Source organism: Dromiciops gliroides, chromosome 4 (assembly GCF_019393635.1).
Source record: "Dromiciops gliroides isolate mDroGli1 chromosome 4, mDroGli1.pri, whole genome shotgun sequence".
NCBI lineage: Eukaryota > Metazoa > Chordata > Mammalia > Microbiotheria > Microbiotheriidae > Dromiciops > Dromiciops gliroides.
In genome coordinates, this window is record NC_057864.1 from 115,476,268 (window position 1) to 115,493,000 (window position 16,733).

The window sequence follows — 16,733 nt, forward strand, 5'->3', positions numbered from 1 at the left end:
AGTCTTGCCTTGTCACAATTAGCAATGTAACCTTAGGCTTAATTACTTCATGAATTGGGAAACTACTTTTCCATTCATGAAAGGAGGAGGGCTGAAATTGATCATCTTTAAGATCTTTTCCCAGCATCATAATTCTATTCCACATGCTTTATTTCCATTATGTATCATTGAGCAGGGTTTGAGTTTTTGGATTGATTTATAAGGCAATGAATTCCCTGCCCCTTTTTTTATGGTTTTGTCCTTTTAAAAATAACACAGGAGAGAACAAAAGCAAGTTCAGAAGGAAACAAACAGAATAGCCCTGAAATTAACATATTGGATATAATAAAGACTTTCTTTTTTTTTTCAGATTTTCTTTTTTTAAAAAATCAAGTTATATATAGTAGAGATTCACGATTTTAAATATAATCCTTTTTCTATATTAGCTTGCATATGAAATGTTCTTTTTTGCTATTTATTAAATTCAGAATAAGAAATAATATATTTTAGCTATATTATTTCCTTCCACTAAATCTCTGTTCTGCTAGTATAAAGATGACCCTGAGTTGCTGAAAAACGTGAGTCCACAGAACTCAAGTTCTACCAGGCTTGGAAGGATTTAAGTACAGGCCCAACACACACACACATACACACACACACACACACACACACACACACACACAGGTCATATCTGACTCTTCATAATCCCATTTGGCATTTTCTTGGCAAAAATATTGAAGTGTTTTACCATTTCCTTCTCCAGCTCTTTTTGCAGATTAGGAGACTGAAGCAAACAGAATGAAGTGACTTGCCCAAGGTCACATAGCTAGCAAGTGTCTGAGGCCATTTGAACTCTGGAAGATGAGTCTTCCTGACTTGAGGCCCAGCACTCTCTCAACTTCACCATCTAGCTGCCTATATAAATGAAAAAAGGCTAACAATACCAGGTTAGGCATAGGAAAATTAATTATTCAGCCATAATCATTTTAGACCATTTCCTAAATTATAGAAAAGATGCAAAGCAAAACAGCATATGAAATTACATATCACTGAACTACCGAAATGGACCAGTTTGACTTTCAGTTCTTCAAAATAATGGCATTTTAATTGGAATAATAAGATGTTTTTGTATGTAATTCTTCAAAGGGATGGCATAGAATAGTGGAGAAGTAGCCATTCTTGGAATCAGAAATAGCTAAGTTCTAATTCTGCCTCTGCCACATACTAGCTGTTGTGACCATGCACAAATCACTTACCCTCTCAGTACCTCTAGCAACTTTGTAAAACTTTAAGTTGCTGAGATGTCGCTGGTCAGTGGAGGGAGTTTCTACACCAAAAATTCCCAGTACTTCTAAAAATTACAAGTCTGGACCAAAATGATCATCACCATAATGATGACAATAAAAAAAAATTCTCCTAAGCAAGGCAAATGACAATATACATAAATAGATAGAGAAGCAAAATGTCTAAATTGCATTTATTGTTAGTGAATAAGGGAATCCCAAATGTCATTACACATACCTGGTTCCTAAGTGAACAAATTAAATATTTTTAGCGACAACAGTGCTTATCACAATCATCTTTTTTCAGTCTTTCATTCATTTTAGATAAACCAATACTTTTAAAGAACATAATTGAAAATATTTTGATAACATAGTTCAATTACTTGTATGGTTTCCATTATATAAATAAAACTTGTTACACAGTTTTTGTCAAACCACATAATTGTATAATATTCCACAACTAATTTAAACCATTATTATGTCTCTACCAATGAATTGGTGTGACCTTGTAAAAATTCTTTCAATTAAAAGACATATTCCATCCAGAATGTTAGCATAATCTATGGATTTAAATGCAGGTAATCAAAAAAAGCCACTTCCAGTTTTCAAATGATAATTTGGAGATAGGTTTAAATCTAACAAATGGGTATCTTCATCATTTAAAGTACATTTTACAAAATGTATAATGAAAAAATTATGCCTAATAGATCACAGGATTTCCCTAGCAGAAGCCAATGTTAATTGCCACATGGAGCCTTAAATGAAACCTAATTGCCAGCTCTAGCTGTCACAGCTGACCCTGGTAACAGCCCAGCACACCCTCCATAAAACATAATACCGCATAATCCTCCTTCATTATGGCTATTACAGCCTTGCAGTTGGATACATTTGCTGCAAAAATAAACTCTCCAACCCCTTCTAAGAAAGGATATATTGTCACTCCATCCTAAATCAACTACTTTTGATAACACTAATAGGGTGTCCTCACATCAAGGAGTCCTGCTCTTGGCCTGGATTTATCAATGTTTGAAGTCAAACCCAAGAAAAACGAAAAATGAAGATTGATTGCAGGATCAACAAGAGAGAATGCCTATGAAATGTCACTCTAAAAAAAATCTAACAGGAACAAGGTGAACAGAGCAGGAAAAAGTCTGGAAAACAAATTCTGAACTGAGTTAAGAAAACCATCCATACTGTGACAAAGTTTCAGATATTATTTCCAGCCCCTCTACTTCTGGGTCTGTAATAAATAATGGGGCAAAGTCCTCAAAATTTGTTTTCTGCTATATCAAATAAATGTTCATGGCAAAAAATTTTGTGTTCATCTCATTTATTTTGGAAATGAAAAAAGTGCACAGAATCGATAGTGCACTTTACATATAATATAGGTGGCATAATCAAGTTGCTGTGTATGTGACAGCTTTAATTGTTGACAAATGAGAGGACTGTCTGCATGATGAAGAATCAAGTTGGATTACAGAAGACACCCTTCTTAAACAAAACAGAGAGGGCTTGGCCATACCTCATAGGCTGGATACAGGTTACTACACCCTTACATTTCTATCACATTCAAATTCTCTCTACCCATAAGAATTAAACTTGCTTTACAAAGTACCCCTGCAGCAATCCTGCAAACTGTTTTCAGCTGGGAAGTTCGGCCTCAATTTAGGGGTGTGTCATGACTGCTGTCTTTTTTGGTTTTTCAACCTATCCTAGTTTACCCAATGGTTGGCCTTGAAAATATGTGGGAATTTTGCCTTGGTCTCTTTTACAGAACATGATATAAAACTGCAAACGAGTTACTTAAAGAAAACAGTCTTCAATTGTTCTGCCCAAACCTGGGGAGATTGGTTTTGTGTCCTTGCTGCCAAATGTCCCTATTTCTTAAACCCTGTCTTTGCTATGTGTCTCTACTGGCTGGCACCTTTCATTTCCTAAAGTGTTCTAGGTTTTTAAAGTTCAGAGTCTCTGAAGCTTTGAAAGTTCCTGGGTAAAGTATGGTTTTTATTAGAAAGCATATTATCACTGACTTCAGGAGATGGCTTCTACACATCAGATTTTTTCTCAGATAAACCAAAATGACATGGCTAATAAATGACGACAGTATCTGATGTGGATATTCCAGACATGTCTAGTTATCAACCACTATGAGGTTTTTCTAGTTTGCTTCACTACTACTAAGAACCAAATTCCAAACCAGGTTTGATAAATGTTATGCAAGGTACTCCGTTAACTACATCAGTGCTTGGGAGGTCTTAAACATCTCTTAGACAACCAAAAGTGCTCTCCAAACCTCTTCAGCAAAAAAGTAGAATTTCTACCATGCCCTAACAGAGAAGGGATGAGATTCCCAAGCTAACTCCCCAAATACAATAAAATAACAAAAGAAAATAATGCTCTTGAGAGTCTTCCGATCATCCACTTTAAGACTTAAGAAAAGTAGGCTGTTGGTTAGCTATGGAATACACACAGAAGGGTTTTTTTTTTTTTTGACAGCTTTGACATCACTGAGAGGCATGGTGTAGACTCGAGTCTACAGTGTCTCTGTGCTAAGCACCCAACTTTAACCAATGACGTTTATGAATGATACCAACTTAAACCAACCACCCAAGACATTACAACTGTGCCTGGGCATCCATTTAGACTTTAACTTGCTTTTCCATTTGTAATGAGTTTACATTAAGCCATCCTTTACATTCTCTCCAGATCTCAAGTGGCATGGATGTGTATACACATATACATATACATACATATATATCCTCTACCGATCTATCTATCTATCTATCTATCTATCTATCTATCTACCTATCTACCTACCTACCTACCTACCTACCTACTTACCTACCTACCTACCTATCACCTATCTAGTGGATGGATAGCTGAGTTATTGGAGCTATAGGTTGAGAAGAAAGTCTCTCTGTAAAGATAGATGACTAGGGTGCAAGGTATGCTCTAACTAACTGCACTAATACACAGATATAAAATACTAACATCAACACCAAGACTTAGTTAAGGGTGATAATAATAACACTGGTCTTTTCTTCTTGAGAACAATTTTAAAGCAAGTGTAGTAGAGTTCTTTGGATGACAATGAGATAAAACCAAGCCAATGCAGCCAGCTGACTACCAGATTAAAAGGAAAAAAAATTTTTTTAAATAGCATGCTATTGACAATATAACTTAGACATTTAACCATCTTCTCCACTCCCGCCACAGCCCCAAAATAACTGCATTCCAAATCAATGTTGCCTGTATACTTAGGAAATATGTTGTTGAGAAACAACAATGAACTAAGAGTAAGAGGCAATACTTGGACTCCAGTCCTGGTTTTATAACTTATTAGCTGTCAGACCTTGAGCAAGTCACTTAATATTGGTGAGCCTTAACTTCTTCACCTATTTAAAAAAAAAGGGGGGAGGAGGATAATATCTTTGTGTATCATCCCATTGGGACTGCTGAGAAGAAATGTGAATGTGTAAGTTCTTTAAGCATTTTAAAATGTGATAAAGAACTGTTATTACAAAAAGCCATTTGACAGCAACTACCAGAAAGGCAGTTGGGAAGATTCTTATATAGGTACATATGAATGATTATTAAGTGAGGGGTGAGGAAGAGGAAGAAGATGCTATTTTCCTGTCCCCCTGCTACCCAACAAAGCCAAACGTGCATTTTCTAAGTTTTTCTCCCTTTGACCACTTCAAAGCAGTACCAGCACCTGAGATTCCGACCTCCCTCTAACCCCACAGATCTGTAACTCTAGTGCTTTACTGGAACCTTCTTTTCCACATCAAGAACACATATCCACCTGCCCTATGACATTGCTCAGGTCTGTCAAGCACTCCTTCTTACATCCTCTCCTGCCAGGAGGTAGGTACGAAGATCACTGAGTTAATGTTTATCAAATACTTCTCAGCTTCTCAGATGAAAAGCATCACTTAAGTACAAGGTACCTGTGGGGTGGGTGGGTCAGCATTGAGTTGTGTTAGAGGATAAATACCATGATCCACGTGGACACGAAAGAAACCACATCTCCAAAAAAAGAGCCTTCCATGAATGTTTCCAGGCTATTAAGGTCTCGGTCTTAAGGGTTTGCAGATGCATTCCCAAAAGCCAAAATTGGAATTTTCCTCTAAATATCATTACTCAGAGGCATAAGGGACTTTTACATCAGCACAAATCACATGTTTGTTCACTAGTGAGAGAGGAGCATGCAGAAAAAATATGTGCTCCTTTCTTCCTGCCTTTCTTCTCAGAAGCTATATTTTGGCTTTTGAGTGACTTTACCTCTGCCAAAACCTCTCAACTGCCATGTCCTATACAGCTTGGGGCGAATAGACTAACCAGTAAAAAACAGACTGCATGTGTATGTTGGCATGTATGTGAACCCAGTCCTAATAAGGAATCAACCACAAAAATGTTTTTGTAACAATAATTGATTCTCAAAAACATAAGGAACCCTCCTAGGGTCATGCTCTGCATAAGTTTGGATGAAGTTGATAAAGAAGCAATAAGTCAAATAGAGAATCAATACAGCTCAGTAGAAGATTCAGGTCTTCCTGATTCCTGGATAGAGTGTTAGGTGTGGAGTCAGGAAGACTTGTCTTCCTGAGTTCAAAGCTGGCCTAGCTATGTGAGCCCGGGCAAGTCACTTCAACCTGTTTTCCTCAGTTTCCTCATCGGTAAAATGAGCTGGAGAAGGAAATGGCAAACCACTCCAGTATCTTTGCCAAGAAAACTCCAAATGCAGTCATGAAGAATTGGACACAACAGAACAACAAACTGTCTCTCTTCCCTTCCTCAGTTGATGAAAGCTCTGGCATTCATTTTATTTGTTGAATACCTACAGACAAAACTAAAATAATAAAGGAAAATGTGGATGAAGGAAAAGAAACAAGATAAAAGCAGGTAGTATTGGGAATAGAAAGCAAACCGTGCAATCAGGAAGACCTGGGTTCAAGATCCACCACCAACAAATACAAGTTGTGCTTGGGGGCACTGAGAAACGAAAACTATAACTGGGTAGAAAAGCAAGACTGTTGTGCAGTGATAAAGGGAGCTTCCTCATCAGGGGTTCCCTATACCAAAAAGAAACAGAAGGCTTCACAGGTAGTCCATAAACTTAACAACCAGCTCCTGAATATTCAGCTGAATATCTTTATTCTCATTCAAAAATATGTGGATCCCAATAAAAAAAAAATAAAGCTATAAGGAAATCATCTCAGTATCTCATCCTACACAAGGCAAATAAGTATTTCTTTTTTAGTAAGGCAATTGAGGTTAAGTGACTTGCCCAGGGTCACACGGCCAGCAAGTGTTAAGTGTCTGAAGCCAGATTTGAACGCAGGTCCTCCTGACTCCAGGGCCGGTGCTCTATCCACTGCGCCACCTAGCTGCCCCCAAATAAGTCTTTTTGACACTGGAAACTTCTGCTTTCTTTTTGGTGTACTGAAAGGCCTTTCCATTCCTGGCTAATTTACATGCTGCTGCCTGCAACTGAAATGTCTGTCTAAACTTAATGTCTACTTTAAGCATAACTGGCTAGAATGACTTGTCTTCACCCACCACTCCTCCAGGGTAGATCATACACCTTCAAGGAGAATCTTCACCAGCAGGTGGAGAGGCAAAGATGAACACAAGTGGTTATTTGAAAGAAATAACCACATATTTTTCCCAGTCAGATGCCTGATGTGTAGAAATAAAATCACAGACACTAGCATGGCACAACCACCATGCAGAAGACTAAGGTACTAATCATAGTAGTGCTATTAATAAAAGCAACATGTTATACAGGAAAGGGCACTAGTCTGACAGGCAAAAAGAGCAAGATTCGGTGGCTAACTCCATCTAATTACCAGCCCAATGACCCTGTGAAAGTCTTTTAGCTCCAGCCCCCCCCTTGTGGAATGCATATAAAGATGTGCATGTAAATATGAGCGCATATACACATTATATATGGTGACATATGATATCAGCCCTACAAAGAGCAGCTCAGTTTAAAAACAGGCTACAAGTTGACACTTGCACTATGTATACCAAAATGAACTTCTAAATTAGGGACCTTATACAGTATAACATCAGGCTAAAGCATGAAAAGCTGTCATATTCTGGTCAACTTCCTACACGTATCCATCCATCCCTAATAAAGTTGCAGGAAACAGAAAGTGGCTCTTATAGCTGTACTATAGCAATAACCGGAGCATTTCTAAGTGATTTATAAGAGAATGAACATTACTGACACAAGCACTCACTCTCACCAACGCATGACAAAGGCAAAGACATTCTCAAGTTCTTTGATCTCTATGCTGCTTGCACAAAATAGGCAAACTATTTAACTTCCACCTCTCAGTTGGTGGGCTTACTCCTAAAATGGATGAGCAGCAGCAAAGTCCCGCCTGCCCGACTGTTGCTAGAGCCTGCAACCTCACCGCTATAAGCAAAGGTGACCACAATGAAAGGCTGGATAGTGCAACTAACCCTTTGCCTCTGAACAGTGGAGCAGCCCTTGACAACCTAGGGCCCAGAGTAGGATTCTCCACACCTGAGGACACATGGGCATAAAAGTCCCTTCTCTAGGGTTTGATTCAAACCTGTGCCCTACTTCATTTCTACCATTGGAGAAAAAAGCTACTACTGACCTCCAACCATTAACTCGGACCCTACTTGACTTGAATTTTCCTGTGGTCACTAGATCCTGAATTTATTCTGCCCTTGTTCTTTTTTTGTATCTGATGGTTGAAGGGTATGAAGCATAATTTATTTTCTAAACTGATCAGAAGAGGAAAAAGTAGTAGACTGTCAAAGATCCCTGTTACAAGAACCCTTGGTTACTGAACCAGATGTCCCTTCTTGAAGGCAACAGCTAAGAACCCCATGCTTCCTTCTTGACTTCTCACCTTACAGGGGGCGAACAGAAAAAGGGGCAGAAAGCTGGGTGGACAGTACATTTTACCTTTCTGCTCCCTCCAGGTAAAATAATAGTAAGCCACTTGCTAAGTGTCCCCCCTAAAAAAACAAAACAAAACAAAAAAAACCAAACTTTTTCCAGTCAGGAAGGAGTTGTTAAGCCTCAATCGGTTCAGGGGTTGGGGGTGGGGGGAGTTAGAAGGGGAGAAGAAGTGGGCCAGAACAAATTTGAGCCGAGCCAAATTTCATAGATATGGGCTACGGGGCCGAAAAGAGCTGTTGGCAAACATGGGGCCTAGTGAGGGGGCAGGAAGAAACTTCTCTATCCACCGGGGTCCTCCTTAGTGGGCTGGGAGGCGGGGTGTCCCACCAGAGGAGGCTGCCTCCCCTCAGAGGAAGGGAACGCTCTAAATCCCTCATTACCCCCCTCCCCCAACAACGTGGGTATCTTCAAGAGGCAACCCTTCTCCCTAAAACTCAAAGGCATTGAGGTAGGCTTCGGTTGATCAGACCCCTAGTGACCTCCAACCCTCACCAGGCAAGCTCTGCGCCTTGACTACGAGAGTAGTCTCTCTAGCCAGCCAACTCCTGCACCAGCGGGGGCGAGCGTCCGTCAGTCAGTCAGTCCGTCCGTCCGTCTGGTCCGTGGCCGGTCAGAACGCAAGTTCGCTCTCGAAGTGTTTGCCAAAGTCATCTGCAAAGCAGCGGCGGAGCTGAAAGCCAGCTTCCCAAAAGCCCCTCTGGGGCTCCAAGCAAAGGCACGGACGGCGGAACTCCGAGCTTTGACCAACAGGGCGTGTGTATTATGGACCCCCACACTTACCTGCTTGCACACGTCCCCCCCGGACAGAGGTCCCGAGTCCCCCACGAAAAGGTCGGCGGCGGCAGAAGCTCCAATTCCCCAAGGAATTTATTACAGTGGCTGTTTTGGGAAGGGGAGGGGGGAAGTAGTTGGAGGAGGAGGAGAAAGGGGAGGGAGGTTTCCGCTCCGATCAAGCGAGGAGAGTCCAGGAAGGAAAGGAAAGGGAAGGACAAGAGGAGGAAAGGGGGAAAGAGAGTGAGAAGAGAAACCTAGTCATCCAGTGTGGGTTTCGTTCCGCGGCCGGGAGATCCCGAGGCTTAAGGCCCAAGAGGATGGGGTGAGGTGGGAGGGAGAGGGAGGGCCCGCTAGAAGCTACTTTGTGTTTGCTCTCCCAGGAGAACTGAAGGTTGGAAGAGGGGGCGGCGGGGCGGAGGCAAAAATAAAAAGTTACGGCAACCTGCCCCAAGATCTGCTCACGTTGCACTCCCGGGAGGGAAAAGTTTGCACTGACTTTCGTGGGCTAAGCAAGAGAGAGCCGCAGGAAATGCAAGCAGGAGATGGGGGGGGAGGAAAGGGGCCGCTCGGGGGAGAGGAGTGGAAGAAGGCGCCGGGGGCAACGGCGCCCCCCCCCTCCCAAAACGGCTGGGCTCAGAGGCACTGGGGTGCCGGGAGGAAGAAGGGAGGGAAAGGGGCTCGCGGCGGGGGGCGGCGGAATGGAATGTGGCCCCAGGAGGAGTCCCAAGGGTGTAGGCTTTGCGGTTCTGTGCGCGCGCCTGAGCCTGTGTGTGTGTGTGTGTGTGTGTGTGTGTGTGTGTATTTATGTGTGTTTGGAACACGGAGCTGGAGCTCCCTAGCCGAAGCAACCCTGCTCAGCTCGAGGAGCTCCGTCCTTGGGGACGTCACAGAGCAGGAATCCGTGGAATGTGGGGTTGCTGGAGCTCCTGTTGCAGGGCCGGTAGATGTCCAGGGACTTCTAAATATTTTGCTTTGAAGAGGGGGAAGGGAGGGTAGGGATAGTTAGACGAGGTCGAGGTGAACTACCATCCAAGAGTCAGGAGCTAGAGAATGGAAACGAGAAGAATGCCCTAGCTAGTCCGACGGAAGAACACTGCAGCAGTTGTACTGGCAGGAAAAAAGCCCACCTCCGTCCCTGAGGGGCGGAGCTACAGGAGGGACTTGACCAAACCCTCTGGGAGAGACCAAATACACCCCCCTTTAAGGGGACCCTCTGCTCGTCCACCCCACGCACAAGCTTCCAGGAGCATCTGACACCGAAGGGAGCAGCGAGGACAAAACAAGGGATCCTTGTATCCTAAGCATGCTTAATGGCTTTCGGCCAGAATGGTCTTAGAGCATCGGGGATCTAGTCTCCTTGACGACCCCCCCCCCAGCCTATAAAAGATGCATATAAATAGAAACATAAATGGAATGTATCATTCTGGCTGATCATGTGGTAGCACATAATTGCTCCACCCGTGGGTCTGGCACAGGAAGAGTATTTCCCTAAATCTTTTGGAGGTGATGTTAAAAGTAAAGGAGTAGGACGGGAAAAAGAAGCCCTGACCGTAGTTCTAGGCCGGGCTCTTCCACTGACTAAATCTACGACCTTGGGCAAGTCTGGACCTTTTGGAACTAAAATAATTGTTGGAGCCATCTGAGATCTCTTGTACTTTGGGGTGGTATGGGGGGGGGAGGAGAAACGGCAAATACCCTATTATCACTATCACAATTTTCTGTTCTCCCACCTCTCCAACTATTACATTAAGCCTATTCTTCATTCTAATTAGGACTTCCAGCTCCTTGACCCATCTCCTTTTCCTGCTTTGCTCTCCCCTACCATGGCTTTACCTTCTGCTTACTTTTACCTGCTTACTATCAATGTCGCTCCTATCCTAGAATCTTTTTTACTTCACCGCCCCACCCCACCACCCACACATCTATTGTCATTCCAGACCTGTGAATCTTCATCCTCACCGTCCAATGGTTTGGGAGCCTGCTCCAAGGTTGCAAAGCATAGATTGAGATAATCTGTCCATCAATGTAAAACAGTTATTAAATATTCACAGTGCTAGAAATACAAAGAAAGGTAAAAACTGCCCATTCCCTTAGAGCTCTAATTCTGCAAAGGGAGACAACATATAAATAACTGTACTTACAAGATATATACAAGTAACTTTAAGGGGGGAAGGTACTACTAGCCAGTGGAAAAGGAAAGGACTCTTAAAGAAGGGAGGATTTGAGCTGTCTTGAAGAAAGCCAAGGAAACTAAGAGGTAGGGGTAAGGAGAAAATTCCAGACATGCGGGATAGATAGAGCAAAGATCTATATGTGGGAGACAGAGGATAGTGTTTGAAGAAGGGCAAATAGGTCTTTGTGGAAAGATTATAGAGAGCATGAAGAGAGGCAAAGTTTAAGAAGGTTGGAAAAGTAGGAAGAGTCAGGTGATTGAATGTCTTAAAGGCCAAAGACTTTATATTTAATTCTAGAAGTCATAGGAAGCCACTGGACTTTATTGAGAAGAGAGGTTACATTATCAGGCCTTTGCTGTTGAAAAGTCATGAAACAGCTGACTTCACTACAAATTTGTTACATAACCTTCACTGAACCTTTGATGCTGGTCAACACTCCTTCAATATTCTTCATTCATTCTCTTTTTTAATTTTCCACAGTATATTTTAAACCTTCTTTCCTCCTCTCCAAACCACAGCTCCTCATATTTACAGCTGTGTGGTTTTTTTTAGTTATGGCTACAACTGTATTTTCTAAATTAATTGCTATTTCTGTGTTTTATACATAATTGCTTTGCACCTGTTTGGGCAGTAAGCATTTATTGTTAATTAATACAATATATCAGTAAAGGATTGACTTTGTGTCTCCCTTACTTCTCATGGTCTCAGGCCATCAGACCTATGCTGTTCTAAGAAGGAGGGCCAAGCCAAGAGCACTTGCCCAGCACCTGCTGAGAGAGAGCCAGGAGTGACCCAGGAGGCAAGGGTTTTATCCTCTTTAGATAGAGGCAGGTCATTATACATTGATCGAAGCTAATTGGTTAGCATCATACAGTTCCATTGGTTGACATGACTTGAGGGTTGTCTACATTTAAATGAACTCCACAGATAACTCTCACTCAAGTTCCTTAAGGCAAAGTCCATTATCTAGGTGTGGTTTGATTCCTTCCGACCTTCACTGAGCTAGACAAAAGAGTCTATCTCCATTTCTTTTGTTCCTTTGGGTTTGTCCCAGACCAGATTTGCAGAAGTTTCTCAAGAACTGGACTTTTGGGACTGAGGTAGGGGGGTGAGGGAGTAGGGGAAGGACCGAAACTGATCTCTGGATCCCCCAAGAAATCCATTATTAATTATTATTTGCTCACAAAGCATATGATCTAGTTTCTCAGTCAGTTCATCAGTAAACATGTATTAAGTTCCTACTATGTATGTATGTCCCAGGCCCTCAGTAGGAACAGTGAGGCAATATGATGTAGTGGAAAGAGTATTATATCTAGAGTCAGGAAACCTGGGTTGAAAATCCTGGCTTTACCACTTATTGCCTGTGTGAACTTGGGAAGTTACTTCATTTCTTTGTCCCTCAGTTTTCTCATTTGTTATAATGAAGGGAATGCATTAGTCATTGGTGTCAAACTCAGATAGAAAAGGAAGCCACCAAGCCATACAAAGAGATCCCTGTGGGCCACATAGTACTTTAGAAAACCATACATGTTTTTAGATTTCTTTTTTTTCATTAATACATCAATGCATTAAAATCAGATAGCAATTGCATTTTAATCTGATTCAAGTCACTCTCAGAAGAGTTTGGGGTCTGTTCAACACCTGGGCAGCAATGTTTGACACTTGTAGACTGGGTCAGGGCTTAAACTTTTCCCACTTGTGACTGACCCCTTTTCATCAAAGAAATTTTTATGCGACCCTGGATATAAAGGTATATAAAATAAGTATACATAAATTTTTGCTGTTGCCAGATTTTTTGTGACCCCACCCACCTACATTCAGTTATGTGACCCCATATGGGGTGGTGACCCACAATTTAAGAAGCTAGGGACCAGGTGACCTCAGAGATCTTTTCTAGTTGGAAATCTGTGAATACGGGACCTCTCTCAAACTCCCCTCTTCATTCTTCAACACTTGGAAGCATCATATCCCCTTCTCTCCTTTCCTCTGGTCATAGAAAAATTATTGCTGAGTCATCTTTAAGATGAATCCTCTACCTCCTTAACCTGGGTTCTGTGAGCTTGGAGTTTTTTATATTTTGATAACTATTTTAGTATAATTGATTTCTTTTGTAATCCAATGCATTTTGTTTTATGATTTTTAAAATATTTTAAGGAATCTCTAGTCTTTACCAGGATGCCAAAAGGGTCCTTGGCACACAGAAAAGGTTACATATTCCCTAGATCATATTCTCTCTCACTTCTTTCAGGGCCTTATTCCAGTTGTTGTTCAGTGATGTCCAACTCTACGACTCCATTTGAGGATTTCTTGGCAAAGATACTGGAGTGGTTTGCCATTTTCTTCTCCAGTTCATTTTACAGATGAGGAAACTGAGGCAAATAGGGTAAAGTGACTTGCCCAGGGTCATATAGCTAGTAAGTAGCTGAGCCCAGATTTGAACTCAGGAATATGAGTCCTCCTGACTCCAGCCTTGGCACCCTATCTACTGTGCCACCTAGCTGTCCCGTTATTCCAGTCCCTTCTCATCTCATCCTTCACTTATCTCTTCTCTCTCCTTAATGTTTTCTCCATCACTTAAGTTTAGACAAGCACAAAACAATAAATCAAGCCTGATTGCATTTACTGATTTTCAAAGTATAAATGCTCATACTGAAAAATAAATTGGATCCAGGTAGAAGCTGAGTCCAGCACACAACTGCTTTTAACCAAGCCCACCACTTCCTATTAGAAATACTGACTCCTGGGCAGCTAGGTGGCACAGTGGATAGAGCACCAGCCCTGGAGTCAGGAATACCTGAGTTCAAATCCGGCCTCAGACACTTAACACTTATTAGCTCTGTGACCCTGGGCAAGTCACTTAACCCCAATTGCCTCACTAAAAAAACAAACAAACAAACAAACAAACAAAAAGAAATACTGACTCTTATGCTTCCGACACACATTTATGTTTTTGTTTGCTTCCTAACTCTTTTTCTTTTCTTTCTCCTTCCCTGGATATGCAACCCCCTTCCTGATCTCTTGATATAGATGTATCCCAGCAGTCTGTCACATGATTTCCAGATTTCTATCACCTCTTTTCTGAGTTTCATATCTCCTTCTCCATCTGCCTTCAGATATCTGACTGAATGTCTCACCATTACATCAAACTAAAGATGTTCAAAACAGAACATATTACCTTTCTTCCTAAGTCCTCTCCTTCTGTTTGTCCTATTTCTATCTTTGACCCCATTGTTCAACCCTTTTTTTCATGTTTATAACCTTGGGGTTATCTTTGACCCTTTTCTCACCTTAAACTCTCATAATCCTAGAAATTCCAACCCTGAAATATCTCACAAATTCATCCCTTCCAGCCTATTCTTATTTTCATCACTCTAGTGCAAACACTTATTATCATTCCTCTGGATTTTTGCAATAGCTTTGTGACAGATCTTTTTTACCTTCATTATTGTCCTCTTTCCAATCTGTCTTTCATTCACATTGCCAGAATAATATATGTTCTGCTTACATCTGGTAATGTCATTCATTTATGCAAAAATGATTGCCTATTATCTTCCAATTAAAGTTTAAATTATTCTACCTGGCATTCAAGGCTCTTCATAATCCACTGTCACCTTCCCTTTCCAGTCCTAGCTCATTTTATTATCTTTCAGATATTCTCTACTCCAATTAAACCACTCTGCTCTCTATGACCTCTGATTTCCTTCCTAGTTCTTATGCTTAGAATGCCTCCCCTCTCTGTGGAATTCCTAAAAATCATTTAAAGATAGCTCAAGTACCACCTTGCATCCAGCCTTCCTTACTCACCTACCAAGATAAAAATCTTAATTCTCAGTCCTCAAATAGCACTTTTTTATTCATTTGTCTATGTATCTATCTATCCAACATCTATTTGTTTGTTTTTTTATTTACTTATTTATTTTGTAGTCGGTTATTATCTTTCCTTCCCATTTCCCATAATACTGTTTTATTGAACAATGAAAAAAAAAAAAGAAAGAAACATAGCCCTATAAAAATGCATAGTTCAGCAAGATAACTTCCCATATGGCCAAAAATGTGTCTCATGCTGAAATTTAAGTTCACCACCCCTGTGGCAAGAAGTGAGTAGCACGCTGCTTCTTTAGCCATCTGGAATCATGGCTGATCATTGCAATGATCAGAGTTCTAAAATCTTTCCGAATTGTTTTTCTTTATTATGTAAGTATCACAGTATAAATTGTCCTTCTAGTTCTGTTTACTTCATCATGTCTCAATTCATAAAAGTATTTTCAGTTTCCTCTGAAACTATTCATTTCATCATTTCTTATGGCACATAATATTCTGTTTCATTTATTTAGCAGTTCCCCAAAGGGTAGGAATCCCCTTAATTTCCAGTTTTTTGCTACTATGAAAAGAACTGCTATAAATATTTCTATACATATGGGTTCTTTTCCTCTTCCTTTGAACTCTTTGAGGTATTAGACTAATACTGGTATAAATAGATCAAAGGGTATCCACATTTTAGTGACTTTTGGAACATAATTCCAAATTGCTTTTCAGAATGGCTGGACTAGTTCAGAGCTCCATGAACAGCATGTCATTGGTATGCCAGTTTTCCCACAGCCTTTCTAACATTTGCTATTCTCCTTTTATCTTCTGTGATGAGTAAAACTATATGTGGTCACCCTATTTCTGTACCAAGTGTAGGAAAATTACCTGGGGTTTCTCATATATGTGTTACTTAAAAATTAGAGGCTACTGCACCAGTTTGGGGGCATTAAGCATTTTGGGGGGGGGCAATGGGGGTTAAGTGACTTGCCCAGGGTCACACAGCTAATAAGTGTCAAGTGTCTGAGGCTGGCTTTGAACTCAGGTCCTTCTGAATCCAGGGCCAGTGCTTTATCCACTGCGCCACCTAGCTGTCCCGGCATTAAGCATTTATTAAAGTATATTAAATATTAGTAAAGAGAACACGCATGGCTTTGAAAGATGGGAAAGCCCAGCTAGGAAATAGAAGAGAGAGAAGAGAGAAAATGGGGAACCCTAGAAGGGTGTGTCTGCTCTCACCCAGTTCCCCACACCAAAAGAGAGGGAATGTCTCTGTAAGCTTCCTGAGGGCAGGAGCAGAGCCCGCCCATAAACATTGTTCAAAGCTCATTGGCTAGTGTAAGGTGCTAAGATTCTAGCTAGTCTGTCTAAAATATCTAATGAGTGGTTGCCAATGAATTATAACCTTTAGTAAGAGTTAGACTTTTAAGCATTTATTAAGGAGAATAAGAATTTGGTGAAGAGAGAAAGGCCTAGATTCATCTATCTATTAAGGGGAAAGTGCATTTCTAGCTCTACTCTCTACCGGAGTCCTGACAAAAGAGAGCCAGAGCGCTAGCCTCGCCCCCTCTTCCTCCCACAAGCAAATGTCACTTCCTGACGTCAAAGAAAAGCTGCATGGCCTTGCCCTCAGACGCCTTCTCCTCATGGTGGAGTTTTCCTATAGTAAGTCTCCAGTAGGTGGCATCATTCCAATCATTACACTAACATCACTTAAAGCCACTGGTTCACTGGATGCACATTTGTGCTGAGGTCAGAGAACTGATTCCCTGG

General features: G+C 41.2%; 1 protein-coding gene across 1 annotated transcript in view; it reads right to left on the bottom strand.

Moving 5' to 3' along the window:
* PTPN14 (protein tyrosine phosphatase non-receptor type 14) overlaps positions 1–9,343 on the bottom strand; it is a 253,978-nt gene extending 244,635 nt beyond the window's left edge. The window contains exon 1 of the mRNA XM_043963036.1: positions 8,989–9,343. The gene's annotated coding sequence lies outside the window, so the exon portion shown is untranslated. The remainder of the gene's footprint in view (positions 1–8,988) is intronic.
* Between the last annotated feature and the right edge of the window lie 7,390 nt (positions 9,344–16,733).